The sequence below is a fragment of the Coregonus clupeaformis genome, unplaced genomic scaffold (genome assembly GCF_020615455.1).
Source record: "Coregonus clupeaformis isolate EN_2021a unplaced genomic scaffold, ASM2061545v1 scaf0133, whole genome shotgun sequence".
In the NCBI taxonomy this organism is placed as follows: domain Eukaryota; kingdom Metazoa; phylum Chordata; class Actinopteri; order Salmoniformes; family Salmonidae; genus Coregonus; species Coregonus clupeaformis.
Window position 1 is genome coordinate 531781 of NW_025533588.1, and position 20003 is coordinate 551783.

Below are 20003 nucleotides of genomic sequence, written 5' to 3' on the forward strand. Positions count from 1 at the left end.
CCTTGAGCGTGGCTGAAGTGCACCCATGACCAGCTCGGAAACCGGATTGCATAGCGGAGAAGGTACGGTGGGATTCGAAATGGTCGGTGATCTGTTTGTTAACTTGGCTTTCAAATACTTTCGAAAGTTTGGGCAGGATGGATATAGGTCTGTAACATTTTGGATCTAGAGTGTCACCCCCTTTGAAGAGGGGGATGACCGCGGCAGCTTTCCAATCTCTGGGGATCTCAGACGTTACGAAAGAGAGGTTGAACAGGCTAGTAATAGGGATTGCGACAATTTCGGCGGCTAGTTTTAGAAAGAAAGGGTCCAGATTGTCTAGCCCAGCTGATTTGTAGGGGTCCAGATTTTGCAGCTCTTTCAGAACATCAGCTGTCTGAATTTGTGTGAAGGAGAAGCGGGGGGGCATGGGCAAGTTGCAGCGGAGGGTGCAGAGTTGGTGGCCGGGGTAGTGATAGCCAAGTGTCTAAAGAACACTATTTTGCTCCAAACATATTTGTTTACCTTTAAGTGTGTGTACATTACTATATTTATAAATGGGATATTGTATTTCAACAGGAAAAGTGAAAAGAAATTGCTGGAGTGTGTCTTTAAAACTGGAATCCTTAGTTGCTACATCAATTTGTGGACTTATAAATTAATGACATATACCCACAGAATAATCTAGAATGTCATTGTATGCTGTATTGTTAAGATTTCCCTTCACTGGAACTAAGGGGCCTAGCCCGATCCATGAAAAACAGCCCCAGACCATTATTCCTCCTCCACCAAACTTTACAGTCGGCACTATGCATTGGGGCAGGTAGCGTTCTCCTGGCATCCACCAAACTCAGATTCGTCCGTCGGACTGCCAGATGGTGAAGCGTGATTCATCACTCCATAAAATGCGTTTCCACTGCTCCAGAGTCCAATGGCGGCGAGTTTTACACACTCCAGCCATTGCACATGGTGATCTTTTGTCACGATCGTCATGGAGAGACCAAGGCGCAGCGTTGCGGGGGAACATATTATATTTATTAAATGATCACACGATCAAAACAACAAACGAAAAACGTGACGTCTATGGTTACAACACAAACCAACATGAACAAGAAACCACAAACACAACGTGAAAGACAGACAGTTAAATATGGCTCACTCAGACCAACATAGAAAAATCAAACATAGAATTACACACCCTGGCTCAACATAACATTGTCCCCAGAGCCAGGGCGTGACATCTTTGTGCTTCCAACTCTATTCCACATCAAGTAACTTATGCCAGCAGTAAAATTAGATTTAAAAAACAGATACAAATACACCTTATGGAACAGCGGGACTGTGAAGCAACACAAACATAGACACATGCATACAAACGCACGATAACATACGCACATGGATTTTGTGTTATAGATATGTGGCAGCAGCTAATGAGGATCCATAATAAATACAAATACAAATCTTAGGCTTGTGTGCAGCTGCTCGGCCATGGAAACCCATTTCATGAAGTTCCCGACAAACAGTTATTGTGCTGACCGTTGCTTCCAGAGGCAGTTTGGAACTCAGTAGTAAGTGTTGCAACCGAGGACAAACGATTTTTGCTTCAGCACTTGCCGGTCCCGTTCTCTGAGCTTGTGTGGCCTACCATTTCACAGCTAAGCCATTGTTGCTCCTAGATGTTTCCACTTCACAATAACATCACTTACAGTTGGCCCAGGGCAGCTCTAGCTGGGCAGAAATTTGATGAACTGACTTGATAGAAAGGTGGCATCCTATGATGGTGCCACGTTGAAAGTCACTGAGCTCTTCAGTAAGGCCATTCTACTGCCAATGTTTGCCTATGGAGAGTTGCATGGCTGTGTGCTCGATTTTATACACCTGTCAGCAATGGGTGTGACTAAAATAGCCGAATCCACTAATTTGAAAGGGGTGTCCACATACTTTTGAATATATAGTGTACAACTCCTTTAAATGTTGATATTTGGTTGTGTTACTTTTGTAATACAGTAAATAGCCTATATACAGTATATATAGCCTAAATGTGCAATCTAACAAACTAACGTAACATTCAACCTTAAAATGAGTAACACATCCATTGCCACCTTTTGAGGTTTCTCTATGAATGTATTCTTCTGTAATCATGTTCAAGATAGCATGCATAGGTCGTCGCTGGTCTGTGGAGATTTTCACAATTGCTGTAATAATCTCAAACGGCATTGATCACTTGCACCCTGTACTTTTAATGTAATCTCAACTCCAGGTCATTTGGTTTTGCCATTAGATGAAGCACAGTGATAACACATTAATCTGTTGCATAAATAAATAAAAAATCGGACATTGTATTACCAATTGATCTTCGCTGTGCTTTTAAATGATTGAAAGCCCAGTGATAATTAACCAAAAATCTGACATTTTTTCATTGGAATCTGGTTGTGCTTTTAGATGGTTGAAAGCATAATGATAACACATTCGAAATTCAACTAACTTTTTGAGTGGGTGAATATAGGGTGTAATGTCATTGATCAACGTCTCAACCAAATATGACCCAGTGGGCTGTTCATCTCCCATGCCTGGGCCAATTGCTCAGAATGCCTACCAAGAGACCAGCCATTGTAATTACCCTGTGGTTAGCCACTCACTCCACTCAGTTAGGTGGATAATCACAACACCATCAGTGCACATTTGCAGAGCCATGGCTGGAGCGCTGAGGTTGGAGAATATTCTTGATGGTGTTTCATCCATAGAAATACAATTACTAGAACCACCTGCCCTTTTACCCTCTAACACGTTTCAGGAGAAGACCCAAATGCAGACAGTGTGGAAGTAACAAAAGTTTATTACAAAAACAGGGGGCAGGCAAACGACAGGTCAAGGGCAGGAAGAGGTCAATAATCCAGGTTGGTGTGACAAGGTACAGAACGACAGGCAGGCTCAGGGTCAGGGCAGGCAGAACGGTCAAAACCAGGAAAACTAGAAAACAGGAACTTGAGAAAGACAGGAGCAAGGAGAAAAACGCTGGTAGGCTTGACGAAACAAAACAAACTGGCATCAGACAAACAGAGAACACAGGTATACAGTGGGGAAAAAAAGTATTTAGTCAGCCACCAATTGTGCAAGTTCTCCCACTTAAAAAGATGAGAGAGGCCTGTAATTTTCATCATAGGTACACGTCAACTATGACAGACAAAATGAGGAGAAAAAAATCCAGAAAATCACATTGTAGGATTTTTAATGAATGTATTTGCAAATTATGGTGGAAAATAAGTATTTGGTCAATAACAAAAGTTTCTCAATACTTTGTTATATACCCTTTGTAGGCAATGACACAGGTCAAACATTTTCTGTAAGTCTTCACAAGGTTTTCACACACTGTTGCTGGTATTTTGGCCCATTCCTCCATGCAGATCTCCTCTAGAGCAGTGATGTTTTGGGGCTGTCGCTGGGAAACACGGACTTTCAACTCCCTCCAAAGATTTTCTATGGGGTTGAGATCTGGAGACTGGCTAGGCCACTCCAGGACCTTGAAATGCTTCTTGCGAACCCACTCCTTCGTTGCCCGGGCGGTGTGTTTGGGATCATTGTCAAGCTGAAAGACTCAGCCACTTTCATCTTCAATGCAGGAAGGAGGTTTTCACTCAAAATCTCACGATACATGGCCCCATTCATTCTTTCCTTTACACGGATCAGTCGTCCTGGTCCCTTTGCAGAAAAACAGCCCCAAAGCATGATGTTTCCACCCCCATGCTTCACAGTAGGTATGGTGTTCTTTGGATACAACTCAGCATTCTTTGTCCTCCAAATACGACGAGTTGAGTTTTTACCAAAAAGTTCTATTTTGGTTTCATCTGACCATATGACATTCTCCCAATCCTCTTCTGGATCATCCAAATGCACTCTAGCAAACTTCAGACGGCCCTGGACATGTACTGGCTTAAGCAAGGGGACACGTCTGGCAATGCAGGATTTGAGTCCCTGGCGGCGTAGTGTGTTACTGATGGTAGGCTTTGTTACTTTGGTCCCAGCTCTCTGCAGGTCATTCACTAGGTCCCCCCGTGTGGTTCTGGGATTTTTGTGATCATTTTGACCCCACGGGGTGAGATCTTGTGTGGAGCCCCAGATCGAGGGAGATTATCAGTGGTCTTGTATGTCTTCCATTTCCTAATAATTGCTCCCACAGTTGATTTCTTCAAACCAAGCTGCTTACCTATTGCAGATTCAGTCTTCCCAGCCTGGTGCAGGTCTACAATTTTGTTTTTGGTGTCCTTTGACAGCTCTTTGGTCTTGGCCATAGTGGAGTTTGGAGTGTGACTGTTTGAGGTTGTGGACAGGTGTCTTTTATACTGATAACAAGTTCAAACAGGTGCCATTAATACAGGTAACGAGTGGAGGACAGAGGAGCCTCTTAAAGATGAAGTTACAGGTCTGTGAGAGCCAGAAATCTTGCTTGTTTGTAAGTGACCAAATACTTATTTTCCACCATAATTTGCAAATTAATTCATAAAAAATCCTACAATGTGATTTTCTGGATTTTTTTTTTCTCAATTTGTCTGTCATAGTTGACGTGTACCTATGATGAAAATTACAGGCCTCTCTCATCTTTTTAAGTGGGAGAACTTGCACAATTGGTGGCTGACTAAATACTTTTTTCCCCCACTGTAAATACACTGGGGATAATGGGGAAGATGGGCAACACCTGGAGGGGGTGGAGACAATCACAAAGACAGGTGAGACAGATCAGGGTGGGACAGTACCCCCCCCCCCCGACCTGGGCGCATACCTGGTTGACCGGGGTGCCGGCATTGAAACTCAGCGATGAGGCCTGGGTCCAGGATGTCCCTAGCGGCGACCCAGTACCTCTCCTCCGGGCCATAACCCTCCCAGTCAACCAGGTACTGGAATCCCCTGCCCCGAGGTCAAACCTTCAAGAGAGGGTACAGGCCAACAGAAGACGAACAGCAGAGGGGCTAATGATCTTGGAGATGGGGAAAGGGCCGATAAACCGGGGGGAAAGTTTGTGGGACTCTACCCGGAGGGGCAGATCTCAGGTGGACAGTCATACCTTTTACCCGAGATGATTCCGGGGAGCCGGGGTCTGGTGGCGGTCCTCTTTTCATCGATACCTGGAGGTGGTCTTGAGAAGAGCCGACTGGGCTCTCCTCCAGGTAAGACGACAGCGGCGGACAAACATCTGGGCCGAGGGTATGACGACCTCTTCCTCTTGCTCCGGGAAGAGCAGGGCTGATAACCCAGGGAACACTCAAAGGGTTAAAGACCCATGGCAGAGCAGGGAAGGGTGTTGCGGTCGTATTCGACCCACAATAGTTGCTGGCTCCAGGTGGTGGGATTGGTGGAGACCAGGCAGCACAGAGTCATCTCCAGGTCTTAGTTGGCTCGCTCTGACAGGCCGTTGGACTGAGGGTGGAAACCAGTGGACAGGCTGGCTGATGACCCAATGAGTGTGCAGAACACCTTCCAGAACCGGGACGAGAACTGAGGACCCCGGTCAGAGATCATGTCCACTGGGAGTCCATGGATCTGGAAGACGTGATGCACCATGAGCTCTTTTGCAGATGGTAGCTTGGGGAGAGGAATGACGTGGGCGGCTATGGAAAACCGGTCCACAACTGTCAGGATGGCGGTGTTGCCATCAGACGGTGGAAGATCCGTGACAAAGTCCAGGGATATGTGAGACCAGGGACGGTGAGGAACGGGCAGAGGTTGGAGGAGACCAGCCGGAGCTTGCCGAGGAGTCTTGTTCTGTGCACAGATCATGCAGGCGGCCATGAACACGGAGACGTCAGGAACCATGGTAGGCCACCAAAAGCGTTGTCGCACAAAGGCCAGGGTCCGACGGGAGCCTGGGTAGCAGGCAAGCCTGGAGGAGTGGGCCCACTCCAGGTCTGAGGAGCGGACAGCGTCAGGAACAATCATCCAGTTATCTGGGGTTTGTTTGGGAACGCTGCGTCTCCCGAACCTGCTTCCCTATTCTCCAACTGAGTGCCGTCGCCAAGCACGAGGTGAGAAGGATGGTCTCGGATTCCGGGGGTGTAGCCGTGGGGCTATAGCGGCGTGACAGCGCATCTGGCTTGACATTCTTGGATACCGGTCGGTACGAGAGGGAGAAGTTGAACCGGGTGAAAAGCAGGGCCCACCTAGCTTGCCTGGAATTGAGACGCTTGGCGGTGTGGAGATATTCCAAGTTTTTGTGGTCTGTCCACACAATGAACGGATGTTCCGCCCCCTCCAGCCAGTGCCTCCACTCCTCCAACGCCATCTTCACCACGAGAAGCTCACGATTCCCCACATTATAATTCCTCTCCGTGGTATTGAGTCGATGGGAGAAGAAGGCGCAGAGATGTAACTTGACGTCCAGGGCCGAACGCTGGGACAGGACCGCCCCCACTCTGACATTCGAAGCATCGGCCTCCACCACGAACTGGCGGGACAGGTCAGGATGAACCAAGATGGGAGCAGTGGTGAAACGGTGTTTGAGGTCCCAGAATGCCAGGTCAGCAGCTGGGGACCTTGTAAACTGAACCTTGGGAGAGGTGAGTGCAGACAGGGGGGAATCCAGGGTGCTGTAACCCTGGATAAAGCGCCTATAAAAGTTGGCGAAACCCATGAAACGTTGTAGCTGCACTCAGGACGTAGGCTGAGGCCAATCCACCACCACTCTCTCCTTCCTGGGATCCATCTGTACACTCCCTGCAGCAATGATGTAGCCCAGGAAGGGAATAGTGGAGCGATGGAATTCGCATTTCTCTGCTTTCTCCCGTATCCGCACCGGAGGTAGGAGTTCTGTAGGTCCAGCTTGTAGAACACGTTGGACCCCTGGAGTGGCTCGAAGGCCGAGGTAATGAGTGGTAGTGGGTAGCGGTTCTTCACCGTGATGTCTTTGAGGCCCCGGTAGTCGATGCACGGGCGCAGGGTTTTAAACTTCTTCTCCACAAAGAAAAACCCTGTGCCGGCGGGGGAGGCAGAAGGATGGATGAACCCGGAAGCTAGGGAGTTCTCAATGTAGGTCTCCATAGCCTTGGTCTCCGGACCCGACAGTGAGTATAGTCATCCCCAGGGCGGGGTGGTGCCTCGGAGAATGTCCATTCCGCAGTTGTAGGGTTGTTGCGGCGGAAGCGAAGTGGCCTAGGCCTTACTGAACACCTCCAGGAGGGAATGGCGGAGAGGTCCGAGGCAACATCCGAGCCCCCAAGAAGACATCCCGGGGCAGGCTGCACTGACTTCATGCAATGAGTGTGTCAGAACGGGCTCCAGCCCATGATGGCACCAGTAGACAACACAATAAAGGTGTTGTGTCGCTGGAGCCAAGAGAAACCCAATACCACGAGAACCTGAGGAGACTTAATTAGGAGGAATTGGATCATCTCGCTGTGGTTCCCTGATACTCGTAGGTTGATGGGGGTGCTATTGTGGGTGACCCGGCTTATAGAGTGCCCATCCAGGGCTCTAATGTCCATTGGAATGGAGGGGCTGAGTGGGGATGCCCAGCTCGGACGCCAGGGTAGTATCCATAAAGCTCTCATCGGCCCCAGAGTCGATGAGTACCCAGAGAGATTTTGACTGGTTCCCCCACAGCAAGATGGCATGAAAGTGGGTGCGAGTAAGGGGAGAGGAAAAGTTATCCGTATGGCCCACCAGAGTACTCGCTCTTACTAGTGAGCCTGGTCTTTTAGTGGACAGGTGGACACAAAATGACCAGTAGTCCCGCAATACAGGTAACTCTTTGTGTGAAGCCAGTATTGCGGTTCGGCTGGAGACAGCCTAGCTCTGCCAAGTTGTATCGGCTCGGGAAGAGGTGAATCGGCAGACATTGGAGACTCTCCAGGGAACTTGTGTAGCCTCGGGTTCTCTCGGCAACGGAGCCGTCGGGGACTTCCGGGATGCCTCGGAGGCGAGGTGGAACCGGACTTCCTCTCCTTCCTACGTTCCCGTAGTCGCCCATCGATCCGAATGGTCAAGGTGATGAGCGAGTCGAGATCTGTCGGTAGTTCCTGGGCTGCAAGCTCGTCCTTTACTTCCTCTGATACTCCGTGCAGGAACGTGTCGAACAGCACTTCCGGGTTCCAGGCACACTCAGCTGCCAACGTGCGGAAATCCACTGCATAGTCTGCCACACTGCGGGATTCTTGCTGAAGCTGGAGTAACTTCCGGGCAGCCTCTCTCCCAGACAATGGAGCATTGAAAACCTTATTTAACTCCTGCACAAACTTCTCCAGGCTGAAGCATATGGCCGACTGTTGTTCCCATAGTGCTGTCCCGGACATCAGCATGATGAGGTACGCTATTTTAGAGCGGTCCAAGGGGATGAGGAGGGCTGCAGCTCGATGATGAGCGAACACTGAGCGAGAAATGCCCGACAGGTTCCCGACTCTCCATCAAAGCATTCCAGGGGAGGTAAGCGGGATTCTCGGGAAACCGGGGTGGCCGGGGAGGTCGTGCTGCTAACAGCTGGATTACTGAGGGGCTGGGAGGTTACCGTCGTCATAGGCTGCATAACAGACAACCCGCAGAAATGCTCCAGCAATGTGTTAAACGCTCGGTCATGGCATTCGCGCAAGGTCTAGAACCCTTCAATGAGACCACGAAGCAACTCCTCGTGCCTTCCAATGGTGGCTCCTTGGGAGAAGATGGCATTGCGGAGCTGGTCCGAGTCTGCTTGGTCAGTCATGGCCAGTTCGTACTATCACGTTTCAGGAGAAGACCCAGATGCAGACAGTGTTGAAGTGACAAAAGTTTATTACAAAAACAGGGGGCAGGCCAACAACAGGTCAAGGGCAGGCAGAGGTCAGTAATCCAGATCAGAGTCCAAAAGGTACAGAACGGCAGGCAGGCTCATGGTCAGGGCAGGCAGAATGGTCAAAACCGGGAAAACTAGAGAACAGGAACTTGAGAAAGACAGGAGCAAGGGGGAAAACGCTGGTAACCAAGCCCCTGTGGCCCGGGTATAAATACACTGGGGATAATGGGCGACACCTGGAGAGGGGTGGAGACAATCACAAAGACAGGTGAAACAGATCAGGGTGTCACACCCACCTATGAAGGTGCCCTCTCAGCTCAGTAGATTTTATTACCTATTCATTTGACTTTGAGTCTCTTTTAATTTGTAATTTTAATTTTAAATGTAACGAATTGCATTTCAAAATCATAATTTCATCAGAATGAGCTGTAATTTAAGATTTTTATATAAAAAGCATTACAATAATATTGACGTCTTGATTTTGTCCAAAGTAACAGTTAGTAAAATCTGGTAAATTGATACAGCACACTTTCTTTAACCTCAATGTCAACTTGTTTTGACATCGCATTGTTGTTTATAGCTGTATAGATTATGATTTTAGGATGTTTTTAGTGTATTTTGAATGCTTTCAGATAATGCCATTAATCACAAGATGAAAATATTTGTGAACTAAAATTATAAAACGTTTACTTGAGTTAACTGATTAACTCTGACAGCCCTAATTCCAAATCATCTCTTTGTAGAAAGGTATCTGTTTACATTCATTCCAAAAGCAAACATATTCACACATTTTCAAATACATTGACCATCCCAGTCCTGCTTTGAATGATGTGCAGCCTTCATGAAGCCTTCATAAACACTACATGAATGTGTCACAAATCATCTATAACCGTATGTCATGCTCTATAAAGGGTTAATAAAGGTGGCATAACAGTGTGACATAACCACCAATGTCAAATATTATAAAGGGTGGCATAAGCACTGCTTAATAAAGGCTTTATAAATCATATTAAATTGAGGCTTCACAAAGCATTTATAACCTTGTCATGCATCTTTTTCTTTTTAGTCATTTAGCAGACGCTCTTATCCAGAGCGACTTACAGTTAGTGAGTGCATACATTTTTTTTTTTTCATACTGGTCCCCCGTGGGAAACGAACCCACAACCCTGGCGTTGCAAACGCCATGCTCTACCAACTGAGCTACAAGGTGGTAGATCATTGCAAAGCCAGGATGGGGGGTTAGATTGCCGGGACCACCCATATGTAAAAATGTTTGCACTCATGACATGATTGTAGGTGACTTTGGATAAAAGCGTCTGCTAAATTGTATGTATTATATTATATTACTAAAAAAAAATTATAGGATGGTCCAACCTCTTTCCCTCTTGGTTGCATAGCCAATATTGGACCTGACCTCAACTTTCCCCAAAATGCTGTGCTGCAGGATAACACACTCTAAAGTGCAGTCATGCAAAGCAACCCAAAAATAAGTTGGTAATGCCTTTTTTCTTTGCGGTTTTGTTTTTCCAGGTTTTGGATTTCCTCCTAAAAATGCTGGTTTTCCCCAGTTTTTTCACAACACATTTGGATTTCCTGTTTTCACAACAATGCTTAAACCACATCAGGGGACGACTTTTGAGGTCTGGGAAAAATCGAAGAAACTTAGATTTTTGAGAGTAGTTGCCCTTTAATTCAGTGCTCATGCCCTGCACTGTTGTTTGGTTAGCGATGTTTCTGTAGCGCAGTAAGCGCACATGTTATGAGTTCGCAAATCAAATGCCCACATGTGGTGCCACTGGACAGCAAAAAAATAGTAAGTTACCATTTTTATTTTTTTGCAGATAGATTGTAACTTCCATCAATGTAATTGTCTGCATCACTTCCAATCCCCCATGTTTATATATATATATATATATATATATATATAATATACTATATATATATATACACACATACATACATATACATATACATATATATATATATATATATATATATATATATATATATATATATATATACAGTGAGGGAAAAAAGAATTTGATCCCCTGCTGATTTTGTACGTTTGCCCACTGACAAAGACATGATCAGTCTATAATTTTAATGGTAGGTTTATTTGAACAGTGAGAGACAGAATAACAACAAAAAATCCAGAAAAACGCATGTCAAAAATGTTATTAATTGATTTTCATTTTAATGAGGGAAATAAGTATTTGACCCCTCTGCAAAACATGACCTAGTACTTGGTGGCAAAACCCTTGTTGGCAATCACATCTCAGGAGGGATTTTGTCCCACTCCTCTTTGCAGATCTTCTCCAAGTCATTAAGGTTTCAAGGCTGACGTTTGGCAACTCAAACCTTCAGCTCCCTCCACAGATTTTCTATGGGATTAAGGTCTGGAGACTGGCTAGTCCACTCCAGGACCTTAATGTGCTTCTTCTTGAGCCACTCCTTTGTTGCCTTGGCTGTGTGTTTTGAGTCATTGTCATGCTGGAATACCCATCCAGGACCCATTTTCAATGCCCTGGCTGAGGGAAGGAGGTTCTCACCCAAGATTTGACGGTACATGGCCCCGTCCATCGTCCCTTTGATGCGGTGAAGTTGTCCTGTCCCCTTAGCAGAAAAACACCCCCAAAGCATAATGTTTCCACCTCCATGTTTGACGGTGGGGATGGTGTTCTTGGGGTCATAGGCAGCAATCCTCCTCCTCCAAACACAGCGAGTTGAGTTGATGCCAGAGAGCTCGATTTTTGTCTCATCTGACCACAACACTTTCACCCAGTTCTCCTCTGAATCATTCAGATGTTCATTGGCAAACTTCAGACGGGCCTGTATATCTGCTTTCTTGAGCAGGGGGACCTTGCGGGCGCTGCAGGACTTCAGTCCTTCACGGCGTAGTGTGTTACCAATTGTTTTCTTGGTGACTATGGTCCCAGCTGCCTTGAGATCATTGACAAGATCCTCCCGTGTAGTTCTGGGCTGATTCCTCACCGTTCTCATGATCATTGCAACTCCACGAGGTGAGATCTTGCATGGAGCCCCAGGCCGAGGGAGATTGACAGGTCTTTTGTGTTTCTTCCATTTGCGAATAATCGCACCAACTGTTGTCACCTTCTCACCAAGCTGCTTGGCGATGGTCTTGTAGCCCATTCCAGTCTTGTGTAGGTCTACAATCTTGTCCCTGACATCCTTGGAGAGCTCTTTGGTCTTGGCCATGGTGGAGAGTTTGGAATCTGATTGATTGATTGCTTCTGTGGACAGGTGTCTTTTATACAGGTAACAAGCTGAGATTAGGAGCACTCCCTCTCAGCTCGTTACCTGTATAAAAGACACCTGGGATCCAGAATCTTTCTAATTGAGAGGGGGTCAAATACTTATTTCCCTCATTAAAATGCAAATACTTTTTTCCCTCACTGTATATATATATATATATATATACACACATACATACACATATACATATACATATACACATATACACATACATACATACATACATACATACATACACATACATATCCTTTAAAAAATATATATATATTCCCCTTTATTACATTCCAAACCTTTCCCTACTTGGGGTAAACTAGTGAACAACAATGCTTAGGCCTCTACTTCCAGCTTATACTTACTATCTACATTTTATGGACACAGTAAAAGTTAACATTTATTTATTGTATTTAAAATGTATTTGCTCTAGTTAAGTGTTGAGATTACATTGCCACATCAATCGTTATTTCAAATAATTTCTGTGATTTCACAGCAATTGCTAGCTAGCTACCTAACAACATTTTGCTACCTAGCAGGCTCAGCTAAATAAATAAAAACCTAGATACAGCCACGTCTCATAGTCACATCATGAGATTTGTAAATGAAAGAGGAATATAATAATACGAATAGAATTGAGTTTACTATCTCCCCATTTAGAGTATTTCTGGCACACCGCAGAAATGTCCTTATCCAGATGGTGTGACAAAGGCATTTCCTAACAGACCTGCTAACTTTCTTTGTTGTTACTTTTAAGGTTGGAACCAACATGCAGTAGCTTCAACAGGCAGAGAGGCAAGAACCATTCTTCCGCCAGCTCAAGAACAAGCTACCCTATTCACAGTCCTGTGTAATGTTCAATGTAATTGCATTGCTAGATTTTTTGAAACGTAATGTATTTTTATAGTTTAAAAAATTTACAAATAAAAGGAAATGTATAGTTTAAAAATGTCTTTAATGTTTATTTGTGTTAATACATTTGTGTTTACATCATTAATCCTTTATGCATGTGTTATGAATGCATGTGTCTGACTTTATAGTAAGTAGAGCGTCATATGATACAAAGCATTTATGTATGTGTTATAAATTACCAAAGGGGTCTGACTTTAAAGTAAGTTCAGTGTCATGCGATATAGAGTCTTTATGGATGTGTTATGAATGACCGAAGGTGTTTCACTTCAAACAAATTATTACGGGACACTACATGAAGTGTCAATAAATAGGTTATTAACGTTCTGCTGATTTATGAAGGATCTTTCATGATCTACAGGTTACTGTAAGGTGTGAGCTTGCATTTGTGTGTGTGTGTGTGTGTGTGTCAGAGCCAAGAGGATTTGGAGTATTCCAACCTGAGACTACCGCAGCAGGTATTCCTCTTCTGTTCCCATTCTGGAGACCAGGGCCTGATTTCAACCTGTTACAATGGTGCCAAAATCTTGTGGCTGATCTTTCAGCGGGGGAGTGAGTGAATGTGCCAAAGACCTGACTGGGTCCAGCACAACACGATATAGCTCATTGTATTGTTGTGTCAAAGACCTGACTGTGTCCAGTGCCCCACGGTATTGCTTGTTATATTGTTGTGTCAAAGACTTGATTGGGCCCAGCACCCCACGGTATGGCTTGTTATATTGTTGGGTCAAAGACCTGACTGGGACCAGCACCCCACGGTATGGCTTGTTATATTGTTGGGTCAAAGACCTGACTGGGACCAGCACCCCACGCTATGGCTTGTTATATTGTTGGGTCAAAGACCTGACTGGGACCAGCACCCCACGCTATGGCTTGTTATATTGTTGTGTCAAAGACTTGACTGGGCCCAGCACCCCACGGTATGGCTTGTTATATTGTTGGGTCAAAGACCTGACTGGGCCCAGCACCCCACGCTATGGCTTGTTATATTGTTGTCAAAGACCTGACTGGGCCCAGCACCCCACGCTATGGCTTGTTATGTTGTTGTGTCAAAGACCTGACTGGAACCAGCACCCCACAATATGGCTTGTTATATTGTTGTGTGCGTGTTTGTGTGCTGAGGAACAAAGAAGAAAGCCACTTTCAATTTCCTTATGTTGGGGGCTTTCATAAGTCTTTCTTGGTGTAACGTCATCCCCAGGCTATTGGGCAGAACCATATCAACCATTCAAAGTTGGTCTTATTTGGAGTTACTATTAACTTCTATGGGAGTGACCTTACTGAGTGAAGTATTTGTCATAGGTCTATGTCCTTTGCTAGCAAAAAATCCCCCCTGGTCATCAATAGTTAACACAGCCACAAAGTCATGATGATGGCTAAACCCTGCCCATTTCCACAATTGATCTTCTTAAAATTTGATTTTAAACCTAACCCTAACTAATGAAGGCCAAGTTTGATGTGTTGGTCCACCATACCTTCCATGCATTTGGGTGAAAGTGTCTGGGAACAAGATTAGGTGTAATGTGACTAACATGGCTTTACTTTAGAGCGTGTGCCAACCTTCAGCACAACATGTCACCCTTTATAAAGCACATGTTTATATCATAATCAACATAGTGGGTTATTATGTCACACAGTTATGCTAAACCCTTTAAAAAGCATGACATAAGGTTATTGATGCTTTGTACCATATTTATGTAGTGCTGAACGTCATTTAAAGTGGGACCAAGGGCCTCCCGAGTGGTGCAGCTGTCACGCCCTGGCTCTGGGGACTCTTTAATGTTGAGCCAGGGTGTTAGTTTCTATGTTTTGTGTTTCTATGTTGGCCGGGGTGGTTCTCAATCAGAGGCAACGTGAATCAGCTGTTGCTTGTTGTCTCTGATTGGGAACCATACTTAGGTAGTCGTTTGGCATTTGTGTGGTGTGGTATCTTGTTCCGTGTAGGTTTGTGTTTGTGAACCTGTGGACTTCACGTATCGTTTGTTGTTTTTGTTAGTTGTGTTGTACATCTAATAAATCATGTACGCTTATCACGCTGCGCCTTGGCCCGTTTCATCTAATGACGATCGTGACAGAAGATACCACCTCGACTGGGTCAAGCAGCGTGAAGAGGAGAGAGGTTGGACTTGGGAGCAGAGGATGGAGAGTCTGGCGAGAGCCATGGAGGCCATATCCACGGGGGAGAGACAAGCCCAATAAATTTTTAGGGGGGGGCTCAAACCGTGGACGACGGTGCTGCTGGAGGCAGATAAGGGGCGAGTTTGTGGACAAGGAGAGAAGGCCACCGGGTTACGGGAGCCATTGGTGATTAGAGGGAAGGAAAGTGTAGAGGCACGGCGAGAGGTACTGAAGTGTGTTGCCAGTCCGGTCCGGCCCGTTCCTGATCCCCGTATAAGGCCAGTGGTGTGTGTTCCCAGTGCGGTCCGGCCTGTTCCTGTCCCTCGCACCAAGCCTGTGATGCACGTCGCCAGCCCGGCCCGGCCTGTTCCTGCCCCTCGCACCAAGCCTATGGTGCGCGTCGCCAGCCCGGCCCGGCCTGTTCCTGCCCCTCGCACCAAGCCAATGGTGTGCGTCGCCAGTCCGGTCCGGCCTGTTCCTGCTCCCCGCACCAAGTCAATGGTGCGCGTCGCCAGCCCGGCCTGGCCTGTTCCTGCTCCCCGCACCAAGCCTATGGTGCGCGTCGCCAGCCCGGCCCGGCCTGTTCCTGCTCCCCGCACCAAGCCTATGGTGCGCGTCGCCAGCCCGGCCTGGCCTGTTCCTGCTCCCCGCACCAAGCCTATGGTGCGCGTCGCCAGCCCGGCCCGGCCTGTTCCTGTCCCCCGCACCAAGCCTGTGGTGCGCGTCGTCAGCCCGGTCCGGCTTGTTCCTGCTCCCCGCACCAAGCCAGTGGTGCGCTTCGTCAGCCCGGTTCGGCCCGTCCCTGCTCCCCGCACCAAGCCAATGGTGCGCGTCGTCAGCCCGGTCCGGCCTGTCCCTGCTTCCCGCACCAAGCTTGTGGTGCGCGTCGTCAGTCCGGCACAGCCCGTGCCCGTTTCACAGGTGCCTGGTCAGGTACCGGTCAGCTGCTCCACACCGGAGCCTAAGCAATCCGCTCCACCGATGTCCAGTCCAGCTCCAGCCAGCGGGACCAGACCAGGGGCACTACGGGGGGGGTTGTTAGAGGGTGGGGGTCACGCCCAGAGCCGGATCCGCCGCCGAGGTGGGGGTACTATCACGCCCTGGCTCTGGGGACTCTTTAATGTTGAGCCAGGGTGTTAGTTTCCATGTTTTGTGTTTCTATGTTGGCCGGGGTGGTTCTCAATCAGAGGCAACGTTAATCAGCTGTTGCTTGTTGTCTCTGATTGGGAACCATACTTAGGTAGTCGTTTGGCATTTGTGTGGTGTGGTATCTTGTTCCGTGTAGGTTTGTGTTTGTGAACCTGTGGACTTCACGTATCGTTTGTTGTTTTTGTTAGTTGTGTTGTACATCTAATAAATCATGTACGCTTATCACGCTGCGCCTTGGCCCGTTTCATCTAATGACGATCGTGACAGCAGCGGTGTAAGGCACTGCATCGCAGTGCTTGAGGTGTCACTATAGACCCGGGTTCGATCCCAGGCTGTGTCACAACCGGCCGTGACCGGGAGTTCCATAGGGCGGTGCACAATTGGCCCAGCGTCGAAAGGGTTAGGGGAGGGTTTGGCCGGGGGGCTTTACTTGGCTCATTGCGCTCTAGCGACTCCTTGTGGCGGGCTGGGTGCCTGAAGGCTGACTTTGGTCATCAGTTGAACGGTGTTTCCTCCGACACATTGGTTAAGCAGGCGGGTGTTAAGAAGCGCGGTTTGGCGGGTCATGTTTCCGAGGACGCATGACTCGACCTTCGCCTCTACCGAGCCTTTTGGGGAGTTGCAGTGATGAGACAAGATTGTAATTGGATATCATGAAATTGGGGAGAAAATTATGTATTAAATGTAACAAAAACCAATGGACAGCTAACAACAAGAAGCTAAAAATAGCTAGCTAGGATGAAATGGAAGGCTAGCTATCGCCTATGACTATGCTAGCTAGCAATTAGCATGTGACAATTAGATGCACATTTTATAAAAAGTTAACTTCTAAAATACATACCATTAGTGTGGTTCATATGTACAGTTGAAGTCGAAAGTTTACATACACTTAGGTTGAAGTCAATAAAACCCTTTTTTCAACCATTCCACACATTATTTGTTAACTAACTATAGTTTTAGTTAACTAAGTCGGTTAAGACATCTACTTTGTGCATGACACAAGTCATTTTTCCAACAATTGTTTACAGACAGATTATTTCACTTATAATTCACTGTATCACAATTCCAGTGGGTCAGAAGTTTACATACACTAAGTTGACTGTGCCTTTAAACAGCTTGGAAATTCCAGAAAATGATGTCATGGCTTTAGAAGCTTCTGATAGGCTAATTGACATAATTTGAGTCAATTGGAGGTGTACCTGTGGATGTATTTCAAGGCCTACCTTCAAACTCAGTTCCTCTTTGCTTGACATCATGGGAAAATCTAAAGAAATCAGCCAAGACCTCAGAAAAAAAATTGTAGACCTCCACAAGTCTGGCTTATCCTTGGGAGCAATTTCCAAACGCCTGAAGGTACCACGTTCATCTGTACAAACTATAGTATGCAAGTATAAACACCATGGAACCACGCAGCCGTCATACCGCTCAGGAAGGAGACACGTTCTGTCTCCTAGAGATGAACGTACTTTGGTGCAAAAAGTGCTAATCAATCCAAGAACAACATCAAAGGACCTTGTGAAGATGCTGGAGGAAACAGGTACAAAAGTATCTATATCCACAGTAAAAATAGTCCTATATTGACATAACCTGAAAGGCCGCACAGCAAGGAAGAAGCCACTGCTCCAAAACCGCCACAAAAAAGCCAGACTACGGATTGCAACTGCACATGGGGACAAAGATCATACTTTTTGGAGAAATATTCTCTGTTCTGATGAAACAAAAATAGAACTGTTTGGCCATAATGACCATCGTTATGTTTGGAGGAAAATGGGGGAGCTTGCAAGCCGAAGAACACCATTCCAACCATGAAGCACGGGGTGGCAGCATCATGCTGTGGGGGTGCTTTGCTGCAGGGGGGACTGGTGCACTTCACAAAATAGAGGGCATCATGAGGAAGGAAAATTATGTGGATATATTGAAGAAACATCTCAAGACATCAGTCAGGAAGTTAAAGCTTGGTCGCAAATGGGTCTTCCAAATGGACAATGACCCCAACCATACTTCCAAAGTTGTGGCAAAATGGCTTAAGGACAACAAAGTCAAGGTATTGGAGTGGCCATCACAAAGCCCTGACCTCAATCCCACAGAAAATGTGTGGGCAGAATGAAAAAGCATGTGCAAGCAAGGAGGCCAAACAAACCTGATTTCGTTACACCAGCTCTGTCAGGAGGAATAGGCCAAAATTCACCCAATGTCATGATCGTTTATAGACGGGACGGACCAAGGCGCAGCGTGATATGCATACATGTTTATTAACGAATAAACACAACGACAAAACAGTAAACAAACGATACGTGACGTCCAAGGCAGCGCAACACAACATACCTTAACACGGAACAAGATCCCACAACTACACAGTGCCAATAGGCTGCCTAAGTATGGTCCCCAATCAGAGACAACGAGCGACAGCTGCCTCTGATTGGGAACCACACCGGCCAACATAGAAATAGACATACTAGAATATCACCATAGAAATATACAACATAGAATATACACACCCTGACTCAACATGTACAAGTCCCCTGAGTCAGGGCGTGACAGTATCCCCCTCCCCCCCAAAGGTGCGGACTCCGACCGCGCCACATAAACATAACAGGGTAGGGGCCGGGTGGGCATTCCACCTCGGAGGCGGATCCGGCTCCGGGCGTGACCACCACTTACTCTCCACCTCCCTGTTGCGCCCCTGGTCTGGTCTGGACCTCGGCGCGCTGCTTCCCCTCTCCTTCCTCCCACGAAGTACCAAGCCCTGTCTGGACCCTGGTGTGGGAGACACCGAACCTGGAGAGGGGCTGACGTCTGGGTCTGGACTGGAACCGCTGACTGGAGCTGGACCGACGAAGGTGGAGCGAACTGCTCTGGCTCTGGAGTGGAGCCGCTGACCGGAGCTGGATCAGGCACCGGTGGAGCGTACTGCTCTGTCTCCGGAGTGGAGCCGCTGACCGGAGCTGGACTGGAACCCGGTGGAGCGGATTGCTCCGGAGTGGAACCGCTGACCGGAGCTGGATCAGGCACCCGTGGCGGACTGCTCTGGCTCGAGGAGCCGGACCAGAGCTGGACTGGACCCGGTGGAGCGGATTGCTCGGCTCCGGAGTGGAGCCGGACCGGAGCTGGATCAGGCACCCGTGGAGCGTCTGGAGTGAGCCGCTGACCGGAGCTGGACTGACCCGGTGGAGCGGATTGCCTGGCGGAGTGGGCCGCTGACCGGAGCTGGATCAGGCACCGGTGGAGTGGACTGCTCTGTCTCCGGAGTGGAGCCGCTGACCGGAGCTGGACTGGAACCCGGTGGAGCGGATTGCTCCGGAGTGGAACCGCTGACAGGCACGGGCCGTGCCGGACTGGACACACGCACCACTGGCTTGGTGCGAGGGACAGGAACAGGCCGGACCGGGCTGGCGACGCACAACACTGGCTTGGTGCGAGGGACAGGAACAGGCCGGAACGGGCTGGCGACGCGCACCACTGGCTTGGTGCGAGGGGCAGGATTAGGCCGGGCCGGGCTGGCGACGCGCACCACTGGTTTGGTTCGAGGGGAAGGAACAGGCCAGACCGGGCTGGCGACGCGCACCACTGGCTTGGTGCGAGGGACAGGAACAGGCCGGACCGGGCTAGCGACGCGCACATCTGGCTTGGTGCGAGGGGCAGGAACAGGCCGGACCGGGCTGGCGACGCGCACCACTGGCTTGGTGCGAGGGAGAGGAACAGGCCGGACCGGGCTGGCGACGCGCACCACTGGCTTGATGCGAGGAGCAGGAACGGGCCGGAACGTACTGGGAACACACACCACTGGCTTAGTGCGGGGAGCAGGAACGGGTCGGGCCGTACTGGGAACACG